Raw genomic sequence first — 21,403 nt, forward strand, 5'->3', positions numbered from 1 at the left:
ATTAACCAGAAAGTAAAGGGCTTTCGCTACGTATTACAATCACACAATTAATTTACCGGTATTAAATCTCATCTCTCGAATCTCGACTTAACCATTTATAAATTAACCTGCCTATTGAAACTAGACCTAAACATCAATTCTCATCTGTCGAATCTCGAATCAATATTGTTAAACTCATGCATAAAAGATCTGCGCAAATCTAGTCACAGAGCATTAAATCAATCAATAGGAAATTAATCTAGCATTGATAATTAACAACAACAAATTACCCCTTCATATTATTTATGGATCCCCATAAACCCTAGAAAATAAAACTACTCACACATATTAAAAAATAAACTAATCAAAGCAATAAAGCAAGACATGATAAAAAGAATAAAGTAAATAACTGAGATTAAGAGAAGAGAAATCATTACCAAAATAAATCTGGAATTAAGAGTAGAATTAAGAACAAAGGTTTAAGAGAAAAGAAATCTAAGAGAGTAAAGAAAGAGTAAAAGGAAGAAGAAGAGATACTAAAATCGTATTACGGAGGAGTATTTATACTTTGTACAAAAATCCTAAACTAAAACAAATTAAAACGACGTTAAGCGTCCACTAATAAATACACGCGCCCGATCAGGCGCGCCTTTTTTGCTCTTAATAATAATCTCGCGCCCGGCCGGGCGCATCACCGGGCGCCAGCCTAAGCTTCTCCGCCCGGCCGGGCGCCAACCTCTTTGGCCGGGCGGCTCATTTGGGCCACTATTTGGACTATGATTGGGCTCCAATTCTTCGGGCCAATCTGGGTTTCCTCTTCCGGTCATAAATACTCGGTCCAAATGCCCCGGTATCACCTATACCAAGCCCTTAATCACCGGTTCGATGGCTCTAACCGGCCCTGGGCTATAGAATCTGGTCGTGCTTCTCCAATGTTCGTGATTGCTCCAAAATATCTCGGGAAAATACTCCAAAAGCATAAATCCCTGCAAAATTCAACCAAATCTACGAAAACACTAGAAAACACCAATTAGTAATAAAAGTCGCTCTAAAGAGCCAAAAACACTACTAATTATGACCAATGAACGGGGGTAAAATACTGTATAAAATAGACACATCAAACTCCCCCAAGCCAAACCTTTGCTTGTCCCTAAGCAAAGATCTCATCAATGAATCAATAAATATACTTCACCCCAAAAAGTAAAAATCAAGCACAAACAATTCAGGGTAAATAAAATAAACGTGCTCCAAAGTCAACCAATCAAATCCATCCAATTACCTTTCTTCCCTAACAATTGTCAAATAGAGCAAACCACAAGAGCATATAGAATTCAAGACTAGTGCTCACACACTCAACTCTCATTTATGTGGCGATTAAAAGATGTACTCGATCGCTCTCCATCCAACCCCTTTATGTGAACAATGCCCTCCCAACTCACACTCTCGTGTGTATAAAACAATGAACGCTCAATCCTACTAGTCGACTTGAAATATGCCAAGTCATAACTTGCATTGATAAACAACACTTTCACATTTACATAACTTCTATGCACAAGGTCGGAAGGTCTTTAAAGCTTGTAATGTAAGGCTAGGATAAAGGTAGGATAAATTTGGGATTATGTGAGAGAAAAGATATGCATTAAGGGAGCCAAATCCTAATAAACCCATGATCAAAATAAATGATGATCATACATCTCCATCAACATAACTAACTCCAACAAAAACCACCAAATACAACTTTAATCATCAATAACAATCCCAACACTTACAATAATCACTCATAAAAATATGATAATGTAGAACTTTGAGTGAAAAACAAACTTTGAACTCATTCTTTTTTTTTTTTTTTTTTTACTACTTAAATTTTTTTTCCTTTTTTTTTTCTTGAACAACCTTCAAATAGAACATTTGAGCATTAAAATTTTTCCTTTTGCTCCTTTTTTTCTTTTTAACTCATATTGGAAATTTCAACTTCGAAACACAACATATCAATATTTTCCAATCAAAAATCAAAGAACAATCACTCTTCTTTTATTCCCACATTATGCAAATAATGTGCACACCACAACTCCCTCACCTCACCAACTAATAACTCCCCCAAGCCAAACTTGGGACTAGTAACCAATGAGGCTCATATAGGCTTGTAATGTGGCTAAATAAACAATAAAATGGCACAAGCAACAACATGGGTAACAAGAAGGGAACAAATGTATCTAATATTCTGAAGGCTACCTAAGAGATCAAATGCCTTCGTCCTCCTCAATGTGCATATTATTGAGCCATATAAACATTGCTAATAGTTGCAAACCAATACTCAAATTCATTGACATACCAGGAACTATGGAAGTATGACACATTCCTAACCAAATTAACTAGTCAAGCACTATATTCACAAGTAGTTGGACAAAATTGACGCATGTTAAGGTTTCAAGACAATCAAACATCTAATCATGATCAATTAATCCACAATGCTTACCATCAAATACCAAGAATCAAAACAATTTTCTCACATAGGGGCACAGGGAAGCATAATTTACAATTCATTGGAACGTATTTTTAATTTTTTTTTTATTTTTCAATTTTTTTTGTATTTTTATATATATAAGAAATCAATAAAACTAACCTAGAAAGCAAGAAATCTAACCTAAGAAAACACACCAAAAATAAAAGAAAAGAGAAAAAGAAATATACCAAACCAAAATCTCCCCTGAGCCAAAATCAGACATTGTCCTCATTGGCTTGGGAACTAGCCCAGCATAGCTAGTCCTGATCATCCTCATCCATTGAGCCGAAACCCGCACCTCCACTGCCACCTGCACCACCTGCACCAGAAGAGCTACCACCAAAATAATCAGCGTGAAAACTGCCTCCCCCCGCCGGTCCTCCTAAAGGAATGTCCTGGCCGTACCCGAATAAAGAAGAATAGTCGGTGTAAATACCATGGGCAGTGGGATCCCTATCGTATCCCTGGAGTGGAGGCTGAAACTAGTCAGGGTGAATAGCGTCGTCGGGAATGTTGCCCCGACGAGCATAATCATCGTACATAGGGTAGAGAGCTCTACCCTGGTTCCTCTCTAGGTACCCTAACCTCTTGTCTAAGGAGCCTACCATCCTCCTAAGGTCAGTATGAGAATGCTCGATACGTCCTAGGGCCTGACCTATACTCTGAAGATTCCAAACTGGGTCAGAGTCAACATGAGGGACGGAGTGGGACATACGAGGTGGAGAGAAAACCACCTCGGGCTGAGGCTGGGGTGGTGGAACTGGTGGTGGTGGTGCCTGCCCCCTAGCGTTGGCAACTAAAACATCATAAGTGTAAGAAGGTTGCCCTAGGGGGAAAGGCGGTCAAGCCAGGACTGGGTAGGGGAAAAATAAGTGTAGACACCCATTTGTGTCTCCCCAAAACCAAACGCAGTGATGAGTACCTTTAACGTCAAATCATAATCGAATGAAACAAAAGTGTGGAAAGGTCTAGTGTTGCAGAAAGTTTTAATTTCTTTTCTCTTCTTTCTGTTTTTGAAAACTTTATTTTAAGAAAACAGCCAATCCAGTTTGGTTGGTCCATGATATGGGTCCAATAGTGGTGTAGTTGGATAGGTCTTGCAAAGATCTTTCCAACGATATATTATAAGCCTAATTCTGATGAATATTGAGGAAATTATGGCCAATTACCAAACTGGGCCCGGTTTGAGCTTTATGTACGGCCTAATGATCTAGGGGAGGGCCTAATATGATTTATCATTCCTAATGCAATTAGGAATGGTTTTAGTCTTCTAGAATCTTCTAGAAGGTTCTTTTCATTATATTCCTAATTCAATTAGCATTGATAAGTTGACTTTGTTGACTTTTCAGAGTTTTAATCAAAATCAAATAGCATTTTCGAAGAAATTATATTATTTTATCCTCCAGTACGGTAAACTTATCGGATTTTCGAAAACGCGTTAAAATCAAGATTGGCATCCAACCCCAGGCCTTGGCGCCTGGAACCAGGCCTGGCGCTAGCCATTGGCGCCTGACGCTAAGGCTGGTGTCTGGCAGCAGCTAGCCAGGGTTGGCGCCAGCTCTGTTTCCTGAGCATCAGACTCTGTTTTGTTAATTTATCTTTTTTGGCTGATTTTCTCTATAAATATCGTATTAAAAACTCCGTTTTCAAGGGATCAATCATCATCTACATCTATCATTCACCATTCATTCACCAATTCTCCTCATTCACATGTTTTCCTCAACAATTAGTTTTAATTAGCATTCTTTCATTCATCTTTCTTTCTAAACTGTGTTTTCACATACAAAATTTCACATTCACAAGATCTAGAAACACCTAGCCATATTCGAAGTTGCCTTCACCCTAGATGTGAAAGGTTTAATTTCTGAGGGTTTGGTCCCAAATCTCTCTTTCAATTATTTAATTTAATTGTTTGTTTTATTATTTTCCTTGAAGTTACTAACGTATGTATTTTGTTATTATAAAGAGGTACTAGGCATCAAAGTAAGTACTTTAATGGTTTTTAATTGATATTATGATGTAGAATCATGTTTATATTGTTATTATGATATTCCTAGTATCATGTCTAGGGTATTTTAATATTAAATATGATTCCTGCGATGCTTTTTATATTCTTCCTAATATTTATGATTGTTAGTATCATGTTAGGGTTAAAGATTTGATTTTTATTGCTTAGTGACGTGCTAGGGTTTGTTATTAATCTTGTTAGTATCATGCGTAGTATCTTGCTATTTTTATTATGCTTTAATATTAACATGAACATGGTTATGATTATAATTGTTATAATTTATGATAATTGTGAATATTATTGTTATTATTATTATGATGATTATTATTATTCTTCATGATGTTTATGATTATAATTATTATTCATGATATTGATTATTTATTATGTTGCTTGGTTATTGCTTGATCACCTTTATGCATGTTTAAAGGGAATTGATACTTGTAATCACGCTTAATAAGATAATTAATAATCTTGTTAGGGTTAATTATGATTATATTTCAAGTGATCGCCAATAATAGTTTATTTGTGCATTAATATTCAACGAACATAGATTAAACAGGTTTTAGGGTAAATCTATTGATTGCATGTTAATTAGAAAGCGCACATGAATACGATCAGAATAAAGTAGAGGCCTATTATTAGGGCAGGTTCAATCTCTTTTAGGTTGGATTTGAACCTTCATCCCCGAACCCTTATTTGGTTCTAGACCTTATGGAGTTGACGATCTCTTGGATCGTAAAGGGGTGTAACCTTCACCTCGTGAACGGTTTACAAGTTCCTAAAACAACTTGTTGGCGACTCTTTTGCTCTATCTTCTTCCTTTTTGGACGCCACCGTACTTTAGTGTATGATCATAGTGGGGTTCAAGCTAGTGGGATTAAAGCTTGAAATTATTCCCTACAATGGGCAAAGGTTGCTCGCTCCCAGTCCGAATACACCAAAAGGGTGTCTGCTCGCTATCCGGTCTAACCCACCCCACATCCTCAAAATACCTAGCAGTCATATAGGTATCTGGTCCACAGTTGGTCAGCTGGTAAAGTCCGTCTACTACAAAACCGGCCTTTTTCACTGCTATTCGAGTGATAAGGCCACCTAAACTGATAGGGGTCTTGGAAGTGGTGCTGGCTGTGGCATGCCTACTCAAATGGTGAACTATAAACCTACCTATGTTCAATTTCCCGTACCCGTACACATAGTGTCCTATGACAGCTAGTTCGTTAGATTGAGCGTTATGGGGCTCGACTCTACCTAAAAAACACAAACCCGCAAATCTATGCCAGATTTTTGGACATGGTGGTGAATAGGTTTGGTACTAGCATGTTGGGGGTCGGGAGTAGGCAAACCAGTCAAAGCATAATATAAGTCACCCATTTTATAGACCGCATGCCACTGGTGAGATAATTCAGAATTTAATTCAAAAATTTTACAAAATTCTACAAAAGTTAAACTAGTATTTCTATTGTTTAACCTGAAAAATAAATTTGGCCCATTTCTACTACTAACAACATGGAAAGTGGACAGGAATTCACAAGTAAGTTCTCGGTATGTAGGATAGTGCATATCAACAAATTTTCTCATGCCAATGTCACTGAAAAATCGTTTTACAAAATCATACAAACCAAATGATTCTAGGGTAGGGCGGTGTAACCACCGAGAAGGAATTACCTCACGACTGATTAAGTGCTCTAGCCGTTCCTTTTGCTCTCGGCTCACAATCTGGATCGTCGACCAGTACGGGAGTTGCAAGTCCGGGTCGTATTCCTCCCTCGAACTGGAGCTCCTACCAAAAATGGACCTAGCCTTCTTTGAAGCCATGTTTAGGAAATGGGTTTGAAAATTTATTGAAATAAATCTGAAAAATTTTTATATGAAAGTGTAGAGGATGAAGAGAGGATCACCAATATGTAAAGAGTTTTGAATTTGGGTAAGAAATGGAGGAGAAATCTTAGAGAGAAGATAGAGAAAATTTGAGTTTTAGAGATAGAAAGTAATGGAGAAAGAAGAAAGAATGAGAAAAAGTGAAGAAAGAAGAAGAAAAAGGGCACGGGTAGGCTCGCGCCCGGTCGGGCACCAACTCGCCCGGTCAGGCGATCTAATCATGTATATTGCGCTAGCCCTCGCGCCCGGCCGGGCGGCATTCGCCCGGTCGGGCGATCTTTTAGTCGATTTTTGTTAAATTCTCGCGCCCATCTTTCACTCGATTTTTGTTCAATTCTCGCGCCCGGTCGGGCGCCGTTCGCTTGGTCAGGCGATCTATATTACCAAATTTCTCCTTGTCTCGCGCCCGGTCGGGCTCCCTTCGCCCGATCGGGCAATCTTGAGGTTCAAAATTTCGCCCTTCTCGCGCCCGATCGGGCGAGGCTTGCCCGATCGGGCGGATAAATTAGTCCGTATACGACGAATTTCGCGCCCGGTCGGGCACCACTTACCCGGTCGGGCGAAATTACTTATTTTCAGATCCTTGCTCTCGCGCCCGATCGGGCGAACTTCGCCCGGTCGGGCCTGAGACTAAATCGGCGAAATATTATTTTTCCTCTTTTCTCCAAAATTTGGCTAACTTTTTTTTTTCTTCAAACCTTTACAAACACTCATAAAACTCGTTAAATTCCCTCATCTCTCCTCTTATAAGAAAAAGAAAAGAAAAACTAGTCTAAAAAGCATTAAAAATATGGGTTGCCTCCCGCAAAGCGCTGGTTTATCTAGGTTTTGCACGACCTTCTTACCAAGTACAATATCTAGGACCCTTGGCCTAACGCTTGATCGAGTGGTTTCTCACCCGGTCTAGCGGTGTTCAGGCTGCGATGCGGCTTCATGACAATTCCTGTGGGACGCCAAATCACTTTATCTGGTGGATCCTCCTTGACTTGGACTGGGGGATCTTCAATGCTACGCACTAAAAATCCTTTTTCGATCGAAAGTTGCTTCAAATTGTCATTGCGTTCAACACTTGCAACTCGATCTGGTGGAACACTTACCGCAGGCTCGATTTCCACAACTTGCTCGATCGGTTCCACTTGTTCATCCTCGAAACCAAGACCAACATTGTAGAGTGCTCTTTCTATTGCATCGACTTCCTTCTTCCATTTGTCTATCTCATCTGAAAAGGATGCAACACAAGATACCGCCTCCAAGGGATCTTTTTTAAGAGCTTGGGGCTTGTTAGAATAATTTACAACCACATTAACACTGAAACATTTCTCCTCAGTCATGGAGCTTTTAGGGGCATTATTCAGATTAAAAACAACTTTATCATCCCCTACTGATAATGTTAACTTACCACTTCTTACATCTATGACTGCTCCTACAGTGTTAAGGAATGGTCTACCCAAAATAATTGGGGTTTGGATATCCTCAGCCATATCAAGAACAACAAAATCTACAAGTATGTAAAAATTTACCTACTCTAACGGGGCCATCCTCTAAAACACCTAAGGGGTATTTGAAAGAACGGTCGGCCATTTGTAGAGTTATGTTGGTAGCTTTTAATTTACCCATATTCAACTTAGAATACACTGATAATGGCATGACGCTAACACTAACACCCAAATCACATAATGCATTATCAATCAAGAGATTGCCAATATGACAAGAGATAGAAAAACTACCCGAATCTTTTAATTTAGGTGGAGACTTATTTTGAAGTACGGCACTACACTCTGCAGTGAAAGCTACTGTCTCTACCTCACTAATAGACCTTTTTCTCGTCAATATTTCTTTCGTAAATTTTGCATACGAGGGAATTTGTGTGATCAATTCAGTAAAGGGAACTGTTACCTTCAAATCTTTTACCACCTCCAGGAACTTACCAAACTGCTTATCCAAATTTTTCTTCAATTGACGATTGGGGAATGGGAGTTTGATAATTGGCTTTGGAGCATTATTACTCTTGTCTGGAGTAGCCACCTTCTCTGGAGTTGTACCCTGCAATGTAGAATTAGATATGTTAGTATTATCCTTTAGCCCTGCAGGGCTATCAACTACATTGTTTGGTTTAACGGAATCAAGATTAGCATTATTTAATAAAACAGGTTCATCAACTCTGGGCATAGAGGGCCCTTCATAGTTTGAACCACTCCTTAGACTAATTGCAAATTCTTGATCCGTAGGTCGGGTTGGCTGCGCCGGCAGAGCTCCCTGTTGGCGGGCTTGTAGGGTAGCGGAGAGTTGCGCAATTTGATTATCTACAATTTTATTATGCGCTAGAATTTGATCAATTGTCGCATCTTTGCTCTCCATGTGCTTTTGCATATTAACCAACATTGCTCTAATTTCCACCAGAGAAGGGTCAGAAGATGAGGAGGGTTGTTGTGGTTGGTTCTTCTGGCTAGCATTGGGGTGATAATATATCTGCTGCTGTTGCTGTGGCGCCTGTGGTTCTTGTGGTGGTGGGTTTTGAACATTAGTGCTCCGGTAGGAAAGGTATGGATGATTCCGGTACCCAGGATTGTAAGTGTTGGAGTATGGGTTATTCTGCCTATAAGCTTGGAAGGCATTAACATGCTCCACGGAACTCCTGCAATCTTGCTCCCAATGACCTACAATACCACAATTTTCACAAAAAGCCTCATTAGAATTATTATTAATTGCAGAAACATTAGCTACATTAGCAGTGCAGAGTCTAAAATTATTTAAGAAGAATTTCCAAGGCCATTATAAAAGGCTTGGATTAACTGCCATTCTGCTAAATTATGGTGGGGGCAATCTCTTTGTAAATCCTTGAACCTCTCCCAAGCCTCATATAAAGATTCATCGGCTTCTTGGGCAAAGTTCTGGATCGCACTCCGTAGTACTGATGTTCTCTCTGCAGGATAATACTTGTTATAGAAATTCAAAACAAGAGTTTCCCAATCAGTTATACCAAGTGTAGTTCTATTTAAGCCATTAAACCACAATTTAGCTTTTCCAGTTAAAGAGAAGGGAAAGAGAATCTCCACGATTTGGTCTTGAGTGACCCCGGCTTGCCTTATGGTGTTGCAATATTGACAATAGTCGGCAATGTGAAGATTCAAGTCTTCACCCTTGGGTCCACTGAATTGCTTCCTCTCTATCATCGTTATAAATTGAGGTTTAATTTCAAATTGAACCCCATCAAGAGCGGGAGTAGGGGTGAGATGTGGAAAATCCGTAAGCTTTGGTTGTGAATAATCACTAAGATTCTTTGGAGCCGTCATCTCTGATTCTGCGTCTGATGATGTCTCTGAATCGCTAGAACCAGTTGGAGGATCGCGGTGATTATTGTTATTATCACCAGAATCCGCCAGGATTTGCTTGTAGAAATTTTTCTGTCTATGGAAGGAACGTTCGATCTCAGGATTGAATGGGATGTACCCTGATCTGGAACACCTGGGCATAAACAAAAACTAGAAGCAAATGTGAGATTTGTCTCAGAGAACTAACGCTCTCTGAGACAAAAGGGAAATAATCTAGACTACAAAAACAATCAGAAATAAAAATAAAACCGTTTCCCCGGCAACGACGCCAAATTTTGACAGGGTAAAGTCGTATCCCCTAATCAAAAGTAATTCCTAATTCCTCTAACTAAAGTAGATAGGGAAGTAGGGTCGATCTCCACAGGGAAACAAGTCTTTTTACTCCTAATTAATTATTATAATCTAAATTATTTAATTAACCAATATTTATATTCTAATAAGAAACTAAACTACTAAGATTGAGAATAGAGAGAAAACAATATATGAAAGGATCTAGGGTTTAGGTTCACCAATAAATAATACTCCAGGGTAAAACATAGTAATCAATCATTGACTTTGCATAAATAACACGATTAACAGGCTCTCGCAATTTACTAATCACCATAGATCTAACAGGCTCTCGCAATTTACTAGATCTAAGTTCTTATTGAAAATAGCCTTTAATATCAAATTAACATCTGCTCGATTCACCAATTTAATATTGCTATACTTTTACAAGCCGCAATTGTAAAACATTAAAACAATTCAATAAGAAATTATCATGCAATACCAATAATCAATAATAGTCAATAATCAATGCATCAATTAACCAAATTGTAAAGGGCTTTCGCTACGTATTACAATCACACAACTAATTTACCGGCATTAAATCTCATCTCTTGAATCTCGACTTAACCATTTATAAATTAACCTGCCTATTGAAACTAGACCTAAACATCAATTCTCATCTGTCGAATCTCGAATCAATATTGTTAAACTCATGCATAAAAGATCTGCGCAAATCTAGTCACAGAGCATTAAATCAATCAATAGGAAATTAATCTAGCATTGATAATTAACAATAACAAATTACCCCTTCATATTATTTATGGATCCTCATAAACCCTAGAAATAAAACTACTCACACATATTAAAAACTAAACTAATCAAAGCAATAAAGCAAGACATGATAAAAAGAATAAAGTAAATAACTGAGATTAAGAGAAGAGAAATCGTTACCAAAATAAATCTGGAATTAAGAGTAGAATTAAGAACAAAGGTTTAAGAGAAAAGAAATCTAAGAGAATAATTAAGAGAGTAAAGAAAGAGTAAAAGGAAGAAGAAGAGATACTAAAATCGTATTACGGAGGAGTATTTATACTCCGTACAAAAATCCTAAACTAAAACAAATTAAAACGACGTTAAGCGTCCACTAATAAATACACACGCCCGATCGGGCGAGGCACCGCCCGATCGGGCGCGTCTTTTTGCTCATAATAATAATCTCGCGCCCGGCCGGGCGTGTCACTAGGTGCCAGCCTAAGCTTCTCCGCCCGGCCGGGCGGCTCATTTGGGCCACTATTTGGACTATGATTGGGCTCCAATTCTTCGGGCCAATCTGGGTTTCCTCTTCCGGTCTTAAATACTCGGTCCAAATTCCCCGGTATCACCTATACCGAGCCCTTAATCACCGGTTCGATGGCTCTAACCGGCCCTGGGCTATAGAATCTGGCCGTGCTTCTCTAATGTTCGTGATTGCTCCAAAATATATCGGGAAAATACTCCAAAAGCATAAATCCCTGCAAAAGTCAACCAAATCTACGAAAACACTAGAAAAAACCAATTAGTAATAAAAGTGGCTCTAAAGAGCCAAAAACACTACTAATTATGACCAAGGTACGGGGGTAAAATACTGTATAAAATAGACACATCACACGTCGAATCATAATTGAATGAAGTGAAAGTGTGGAAAGTATAATGTTGCGGTTAGTTTTTTATTTTTTTCTTTCTCTTTGTTTTTGAAAACCTATTATATGAAAATAGCCAATCCAGTTTAGTTTGGTCCATATCAAGGGTCAATTAATGGTGTAGTTGGATTGGGTGCAAAAAGAGCTTGGAGGGCCTATTATGATTTATTATTCCTAATGCAATTAGGATTGATTATAGTCTTCTAGAATCTTCTAGAAGGTTCTTTTGAATCCTAATGTGATTAGCATTGATAAATGAGTTTTAAGAGTTTATTTAGAATAAAAGAAGTGTTTTTAAGGAAATTACAGTTTTGCCCCCTCGTACACTTAAATTTTATCAAAATAAGAAACGCATGGAAAAACTTATTGCAGCGCCGCAACTACAGTATGTCGCCTGGTGACAGGCCTGGCGTCGCGGCGACACGTCTGTCGCCTAGCGGCAGCTCTGTCGTCTGGCGACAGGGGCGTGTTTGGCGACAGCGTCGTGTTTTATTCTTTTCGAAACTCTGATTCTTTTTTATCATATCCAGCTGATTTTCTTTACAAATAGCCTTCTAAAATCTCTGTTTTCAATCATCAACTCTCATCAAGAAATTCTTGATTTTCTCTCTCTCTTCTAAACTAGCCTCCTCTCAAATACAAAATTCCGCATTCCCAAGATCTAGACACACCTAGCCAAGTTCGAAGTTTCTTTCGCCCTAGATGTGAAAGGTTTGATTTCTGAGGGTTTGGTCCCAAATCTAGTCTAAACTTCTTTAATCTGTATTTAATTTAATTGTTTGTTTATTATTTTTCCTTGAAGTTACTAAAGTGTGTATTTTGTTATTAGAAAGAGATACGAGGAATCCAAGTAAGTGCTTTAATTGTTTAATTGATATTATGATATAAAAATCATGTTTAGGTTGTTATTTGATTCCTAATATCATGTTAGGATGCTTTTCTTAATTTGATGTTTTGAATGACAACAATAAGTTCCTAGTATCATGTTTAGGGTAAAGAATATAATGTCAATTATGATGTCTTTTATTGTCTTTTCTAATAGTATCATGTTAGGGCTATATATTTGATCTTTGTTGCTTAGTGACATGCTAAAGTTTGTTATTAATCTTGTTAGTATCATGCCTAGGATCTTGCTTTTATTATGCTGTAACATGATTATGATTATTTTTATGATTGTTACTTTTATAATTATTATTATGATGATGATTATTATTGTTGCTTGATATTATATTTATTTATTGCTTGATCACGCCTTTTATGCATGTTTAAAGGGAATTGGTACTTGTAATCACGCTTAATAAGATAATTAATAATCTTGTTTAGGGTTAATATGATTATAATTCAAGTGATCGCCAATAATAGATTTATTTGTGCATTAATATTCAACCAACATAGATTAAACTGGTTTAGGATAAACCTATTGATTGCATGTTAGTCAGAAAGCGCACATGAATACGAGAAGAATAAAGTAGAGGCCTATTATTAGGGCAGGTTCAATCTCTTTTAGGTTGGATTTGTACCTTCATCCCCGAACTTCCAGTCATGTTTCTAGACCTATTGGAGTTAACGATCTCTTGGATCGTTAAGGGGTGTAACCTTCACCCTGTGAACGATTTACAAGCTTCTAAAACTTGTTGGCGACTCTTTTGCTCTAGCTTCCTTCCCTTTGGACGCCACCATGCTTAAGTGTATGATCACAGTGGGGTTCAAGTTTGGGGTAATGCTTGAAATATTCCCTACAATACTATATCATAATTTTGATGAAAATAAAAAAAATTAAAATTACAAAATGTACATTTTTTTTTTAAACCAACGTAATTCTGATTTATATTCATGTATAATAGCAATTTATTTTAAAATGAACAATTTAAAAATAGGTTTTATTTAAATCGTGCATCGCACGAGTACTAGTTTGCAATATTATTCATGCAAATTTAACTTTTTGATGTAAATTTTGTTTTTCCATATACTTTTATTACTTTCTCTCTCCACTTTTTACATACCTAATATAAATTTATCTTTCCAATGTACTTTCACTACTTATTTATATTTATTAATTCCCGTGAAAATTGCCCATAAAAGACTATCAATAAGGAACGGAGGGAGTATGTATTTTATTATGACAATTAACTTTTTTTTTTTATATATGGTTAAGAAGAAATATTGTCATGCATGATCTTACTATATTCGTTTCACTTTATAGTATACAGGTTTTGTGCCTCGTATGATATTCAAATAGTTTATTGCATTTTATATGTTTTTTGATTTTTTCACTCATAAATTAATAATCACTTGACAATTACACTTGTAAAAAAATGAATATATAGTTATAGATATGGGTGGTTTTAGGAAAGAGTTTGGGCCATTTGACAGTTATATATTGAAAGTGATGCAAGTAGCATGGTCGGAGCAATTAGAAGATTTCAGTTTAGAGTTGCACCTATTTTAATATTGTTGCATGAAATTTCTAGAATAAGTTGGGATTTTAATGTCTTTAATTTAAGCTAAGATGGAAGAAGTGTTTTGGATATGAATAGAAAAATGAAAAAAAGAATAAAATAAGAAAGCAAATACTTAGAATGCTAGGTTTGGCCAAATTGAAATGCAATTATATATGTAGGGTTGTAGGGGTAATAATGTACAACTAAAAAGAACGATTGTCTAAATCTGTGATCTCTTTTTATTTTCTTTAAACATTTAGAGAAAGGATGATTGCGCATGTTATGACTTAGAAGACTGGTTATATCAGTTTTTACTTTCCAAACATTGCCTAAAAGTCCGCAGCCTTAAAAACTACCACCTGAAAGTCTCTCATATCATGTGAGTCCTCTTTATTTTTACTCTTTATCTATTGGTACTCCAAAAATTTCCTAGGTGTCTTTAATTTTAAAAATGATGCATCTAATAAAAAAACAGAGAAAGTATGTAATAACAAGTCTATTTTTTTTTCCTTTTTTTTTGGAGGAGAATAGGGTACAATTGTACCTCTACAAACCCCTTTGGATGGATCCGCCACTTGTAATATATATCGGTAATTTTATTGAAAATAGAATTCCAAATCAAAAGTTTATCTTAAAAATCTACCCAAATTTTATTGAAAATAAGGCCCTGTTTGATTCACCTTAATTTTGCTGAACTGAAATTATTTTTACTGAACTGAACTTATTTTTACTGAACTGAACTTAATTTTACTAATCAGAAATTATTTTTACTGAACTTAAATTATTTTTACTAAACTGAAATTATTTTTAAGGATTTTCTATTATAATTCTTCTTTAAGAAAACTAAATTTTACCGAACTGAACTTATTTTTACTGAACTGAAATTATTTTTACTAAACTGAAATTAATTTTACTGAACTGGACTTATTATTAGTGAACTGAAATTATTTTACTTAATATTATTTTTTTAAGGTGAAAAAAACAGGGCCTAAAACTGTAAAATGTAATATTTATTCTACAAAATCTATTTAAATCTATCCAATTTTTTTATCTTACAAAATTTGTCTAAATCTATTCAACTTTTCATTCAATTCTACAGAAAAATATATTTAAATATAAACCCTTCACGTCATACTAATAATTAATTGTCACGATTGAAGCCTTGTTGCGACACTTGGTGAAAAGTTGAAACACCTAGTGTCGCTGTTATGTGGCCTGACTAAAAATTTATCTTATACATTAGTTACTTCCTCTGTTCTAATAATACTGCAACAAATTGGCTTTTGCACTATTCCTTATTTTTGTTTGATCATATAAATATGATTCAGAAGTTAAATAAAATATATTCATGGGGGATCTTAAAATACTTTCACAATATCAATTTTTTTTATAATTTTGCTCTTATATAACTTTAGATATTTAACATATACTAGGGTGGCCTAAGCGCGCGATGCGCGCCAAGGAGTTAGATCTTGTAGAGAAATTGTATTGATGCGTATTTACACCTTTGGTTTGGGTGGTAGACTTGCTAGTTTTAATATGTACTATTTCGTGTAGGTGCTTATGTGGTGACTTTGTAGAAGTATAAAAAAGCCACCAAAATCTTTTATGACAATTATTTTTTGAAATCCTTAAAAATTTGACACTGTTATCTTAAAATAATTATTAAATAATATTTAATTGATTTATCCTTTAATATCTTAAACTATTTTTAGTTTAGAACTCTTAATTAATTTGCATGATTCAATAATACCTAACGTATTTTTTTTCTTTAAATAATTTTTTTTTTTAGCCTTTGGTCATATAGAGTAATAATATGTGAAATGTTTGTTTTATGTCAAAACTTAATAATCTAAGTTCTTTATTGTTCTACAACCATCTAATATCTATATCTAATACTAAATCAATAACCACTTAGTTATATTTTTTTCCCTTGTAAGTTCTCTCCATAATTAATACTCCGTACCAGTCTATTTTTGTCCCCTTGATTTTAGGATTTTTAAGTTCTTTACACCTCTTAATAACATCTGCTTAAATATTACTATTTATGGATTTTTCACCAAATACCACTGAGTTAAAGCTTAATTCACCATATACCACCAAAAACTTTCTAATACACCATGTACCACTGATTTTAATATAAATGTCACCAAATGCCCTTTTTCTTAAACCCGTTAGTCATGAGGAGTTAAATGTCACACATGGAAGCCTCTTATTGGCTCTTACTTAAACTATTTACTTTAATAATTAATCAATTAATTAACTAAAAAACTTTAACAAAAATAATTATAAAAAAAAAAAAAAAAAAAAAAAAAAAACCACCACCAATCGCCAGCCATCTCCCCTCCCCACAACCGCCACCTAGCAGCCCAGCCCCTCGCCGCCTGCTCTCAGCCTTGAACCACCACCGGGTCGGCACTGACTTTCACCGTACCCAGCCTTGCACCACCAATCACAGCCCCACGCAACCAATTCCCTTTTTCCCCCGCATCTCCGGCCGCACCGTTGCTGCCACCATACAAACTGCAACAATTACCAATTCCAGCCCTTTGCCGCCGAACACCGCCCAAATTACTACCCACGCAACTCTACTTCGCACCAGCTCCCAGCTCACCCACACAAACCGCACATCCTCCAATTCGCCACCACACGACACCAGCTACAAACCACCGCAACACCTTACCTTCATTTCACGGCACCAACTACACCACCACGCTAAGCACCTGACCAGCCCGCAGTTGAACCCAAAATCCCAAAACCCAAAATCGAAACCCTAGATTTTGAGTTTGGGGTTTTAGGGTTTTGGGGTGGTGGTTCAGAGGGGGGGAAAGGGGTGGAGTTGGAAGATTGAGGGGTGACTTAGGTTCGCCGGCTCGGGGAAGGTGGGTCTGGGAGCCGACAAGTGGGTTTGGGCATCAGAGAGAGGGTTTTTCGAGTTTTAGGGTGGGACTTGAGAGGATAGTGGTTTAAGGGAAAGGGATGTGCGGCGGTGTAGACATGGTGGCGGCGGTGGGGGCGGTGGCGGCGGTGTAGACATGGTGGTGCCGGTAGGGGCAGGGATGTTGGCTGGGTGGGGAGCGGTGGCTAGGTTGGTGGTGGTTTATTTATTTATTTATTTATTTTAAAAGTTTTTTTATTCTTTATTTAAGTAATTAATTAAATAATATTAATAAGAACCAATAAGTGATAGCCACATGGCACAATTAACCTTAATGACTAACGGAGTTAACGGCGTTAGTCATTAAGGGCATTTGGTGACATTTATGTTAAACTCAGTGGTATATAGTGTATTAGAAAGTTTTTAGTGGTATATGGTGAATTAAGCTTTAACTCAGTGGTATTTGGTGAAAAATTCGTACTATTTAATATGAATCTCATTCAAATTCCATAATGTTATTTATGTGTCATCAAACAATGTACAATTCAAAAGCTAATAAACCTTAACAATAGTATTGCAATTAAAGGGCGATAAGATTGTAAATAAGAAGAGCAACCAGGGAGTAAAAATAAACAGTCTCTTGGTAATAAACATTCTCTTCGTAAATTCAATTTTTTTTATATATAACAAGAATAACATATGAAGGTAATTTTTATATTAAAAAAAAGACATTACAAGTTTTTGTTGAAAAAAATTTGAATTAATTGATGATATGTTTAATGAAAAAAAAATACATTAGATATATTAATGAGAGCAAACATATATATTAATGAGGGTAAAAAAGTAAATACACATTTTTGTACATATTTCTGTGGGTATAGTTGGTAGCACACTATTCCTAAGAGTTATCTTCTACTTTTATTGTACAAAAAAAAAATTGAATTAATTGATGATATGTTTAATGAAAAAATACATTAGATATATTAATGAGAGCAAACATATATATTAATGAGGGTAAAAAAGTAAATACACATTTTTGTACATATTTCTGAGGGTATAGTTGGTAGCACACTATTCCTAAGAGTTATCTTCTACCTTTATTGTACACTAGGGCAGCCAACGCGCCGTTGCGCGCGGAATGGCTAGTCATTTTGAGTTAGCTTTTTTCAGCTTGTGTTTAGGAATGACAATATCCATTTATCACATGTGTACGTAATTATCACAATTGTAGCTAAAACTTGGCAGTGTTTAGGTGGAACAACAATTACTTTAGTTGTGGACGATTACTGTTTTACATTATGTGTTTGAAATTAGTGTTTTTTTTAATAAAGGCTTACGAATTTAGGCCATAGTTTTAAGGTTTATTGGCACAACTAAAGCATCTAACCTAACGCATAATATTCTTAAACCATAACCTTGAAAATGTTACAAACAAAAGGTTCAAAAGCAACAATTACAACCAAACATTGAGCATATAATATGTTGTATGTGGCAGTGTTCTTGTATGAAGAAACACTGTGTACTTATTCATGTTGTTGCTAAGTTGTTTTATTAGAGTCTAGGAAAAGGAAATGGCTTTGATAGCCCACTTTAGAACCCGAAGTCTAGTTAGGGATGTTGATGCAATCTAAAAATACATTAGCTTGGTTGCCAAGGTGGTAGTTATTACTTCAAATTCTTGCTAGTCGCCCTGTGAAATAATGCATTGAACAATACTAACCTTTTTTTTTCAAAGGTGAAGGAGACATTAAGATGAAGGAGAAATAGGAAAGGCATGTATATAAATTGTTGGAATTATAAAAGAACTACCAGTTTCCTAAAAAAAAAAAGTTACAAACTCTAGCAATTCTTGAGCTTGGTTTAAATTAGAATTGAATTGATAATAGGAAATAAATGAATGGAATTTGAAAAGAGTTACAATTATTGTTTATGGGAATAATTATTGCAAATTATTTTTAAGTACGGAGTACTATTTTAAGCTTCCTATGACAGATTGATAACGTAAGATGTTGTGCAATAAATTAAAAATAAAGCCTCCATTGAGCTGATGAAAAGCTTTTTCTCATTCATCATCTTTATTGTCGGTCAATTCTTACTTTTAATTATATGTTGTGACTTCATCCAACTCTTGTTCAAGTATGGTTGCATTCGCATCCAAAATCTCAAGCCATTCCTTCCAGGGATACTTATGAAGATCCAAAAACTTAGCAACTTGAAGCAGCAGTACAGTTACATAGAACTTATCTATTACATTTTTTTTCATCTCTTCATAATGAACTACTAATATTCATATTTGGACTGTTTTCTCAATCTAAAGTCATTTCCTCTCAAGACTAAAATTTCTATAGCAAGATGTAGCACAATTTTTGAGAACTTGTTGAGTGATAGCTTGAGAATATCTCTGGGGACCAATCCTTGCTTAACTGCTATAGTAGTTTACAAGCTTATACAGTGACTAACCAAAGTAACAAACAACTAAAAAACTATCAAAATTGAAAATATAACAAAGGAATCAAGCCAATAATTTATACCATAAAAGCCACTCACTCACACAGAAAGTATTTTAAAGAGAATTTCCTCGTACAAAGAGCGAGCCAACAACAAGTCCTCATAATTTTTTATTTATATGCATCAGGTTGGTCCTACGTTTCAAACACAAATCAAATCTCTTTTAGCATAGTGTTGCGATATGTAGACTATATAATAGCATTAAAATCACACTGTAATAAAATTACTACTGTACCTACAAGGATTAAACTTTATGACTTTATGTAGTACTAAAGCAGCACATAGGACATCCACCCACCAAGTCCAATACAACCAAAAACCAACTAAGTTATTAAAGTAGAATGAACCACAAAGATCAAGTCAATACTTGAGAACTACTTAAATATATTTAGGCTACACAAGCAGCCGGAAGAAAAAATCGTGGAGAAAATATAGCTCTCCACCTAGTCACTGCATTATGCTACGCAAATATAACACATAATTTATCAATTGGAAATCAGAAGAACAATAAGCTAAATAAGCTACAATATTTTTCCATGTTTTGACACTATGATATAATTACATCAGGTTGTTATCTTGTTTTGACACAAGTAAATGATAAACCTCAATTCTGAAAACCAAAATTAATAGTATCACGATTAATATTCAAGCAAAAAAACAATTATAAATCCGAAAATTAAACCACAAATAATATAAAATGTATTAAAATCAAAATTGAATCATATGAACCCTAGATCTAAACAAACGTTGTCTTTGCACACGGGCAATGATCGGACGTTGTACTTACTTCGAAGGTTGGTTGCCGAAGAGTGGAACGCTCATAATCACACGATGAACGCTCCTTAGCGCACTTTTGGGTTGTGCTTCATCTTCTCTGGGTTTTCTTCTACTCAGGGATGGTGAATAAAGATTGAGGAAATAGAAATCAAAGCGCAAAATTCATTAATGGGTAGGGATTATAAAGGGGTAAGAAGGTAAATAAACATTTTAAAGGGCAAAAAGGTCTGTGCACTATTCATAAGAACAACTTCCCACTTTTTATAAGGTAGGGAAAAAATTTCTGAGGGTATAGTTGGTAGCACACTATTCCTAAGAGTTATCTTCTACTTTTTATAAGGTAGGGAAATGTGTTTTGAGATATGTAATTTCATTCTTATTGCAATATTATTGGAATGGAGGAACAGATGAAGTATATAATTATTATCTAATTTTTATATTTTTTTTCCATATATATTAGGAATAAAAGATATGAGTTGAAGCAATGCACAAAAAAAAAAAAAAAAAAAAAAAAAAAAAAACAACGTGAAATGAAAAGTGAAACAAGGGATATATTAGTTTAGAAAATATATATATATATATATTTATAGCGAGGTATGGGCAAGATCAAAGGAGTTTCTATTCCAAAACCATATGGCAATAGGAGCAGTAGTCTCTAAGCTTTATAAAGTGATTATTCTTCAACCAATATGGGACACTTACATGTGGTGATATTTGAGGGGTTTATTCTTCAAAACTCCCCCTCGCATGTAACTATGTAAAGTCCCTTTTAACTTTGTCTCATGTGATTTTTTAGGCTTGAGTGCTTCTTTTCTCCCGCAAATTCTTAACTACATACTAGTGCAGTTAATCTAACTGCAAGGCCTTCAACAATTATATACATGAACGTATAGCACTTAAAAATTGAACATACTTTTTTTTCCCATCCTTTTATCTTAACTCTCTATCTGTCTCTCCTTCTTTATTTCTTACCTCTATTAATTTTCTCTCTCCTCTCTTTTCTTTTCCATTCAAAATTTTGAATTTTCTCTTTCCTCTTTTTTCTCTTTCCTTACTAGTTACACCCTCCGTATTTTTTTAAGTGTTACACTTTCCATTTTCGACCGTGTTTTTTAAGTATTACACTTCTTTTTTTGGCAAAAAGTTACATTAA

General features: G+C 35.6%; 1 non-coding gene across 1 annotated transcript; it reads left to right on the forward strand.

The window, feature by feature from the left end:
- Positions 1-9,173: 9,173 nt before the first annotated feature.
- On the forward strand, positions 9,174-9,280 carry LOC145641162 (small nucleolar RNA R71). The gene has a single exon (XR_014115227.1). It is a non-coding gene; the product is annotated as a small nucleolar RNA R71 (small nucleolar RNA).
- The last annotated feature ends 12,123 nt before the right edge of the window (positions 9,281-21,403 follow it).

This window comes from Chenopodium album, chromosome 7, assembly GCF_948465745.1.
Source record: "Chenopodium album chromosome 7, dcCheAlbu1.1, whole genome shotgun sequence".
NCBI lineage: Eukaryota > Viridiplantae > Streptophyta > Magnoliopsida > Caryophyllales > Amaranthaceae > Chenopodium > Chenopodium album.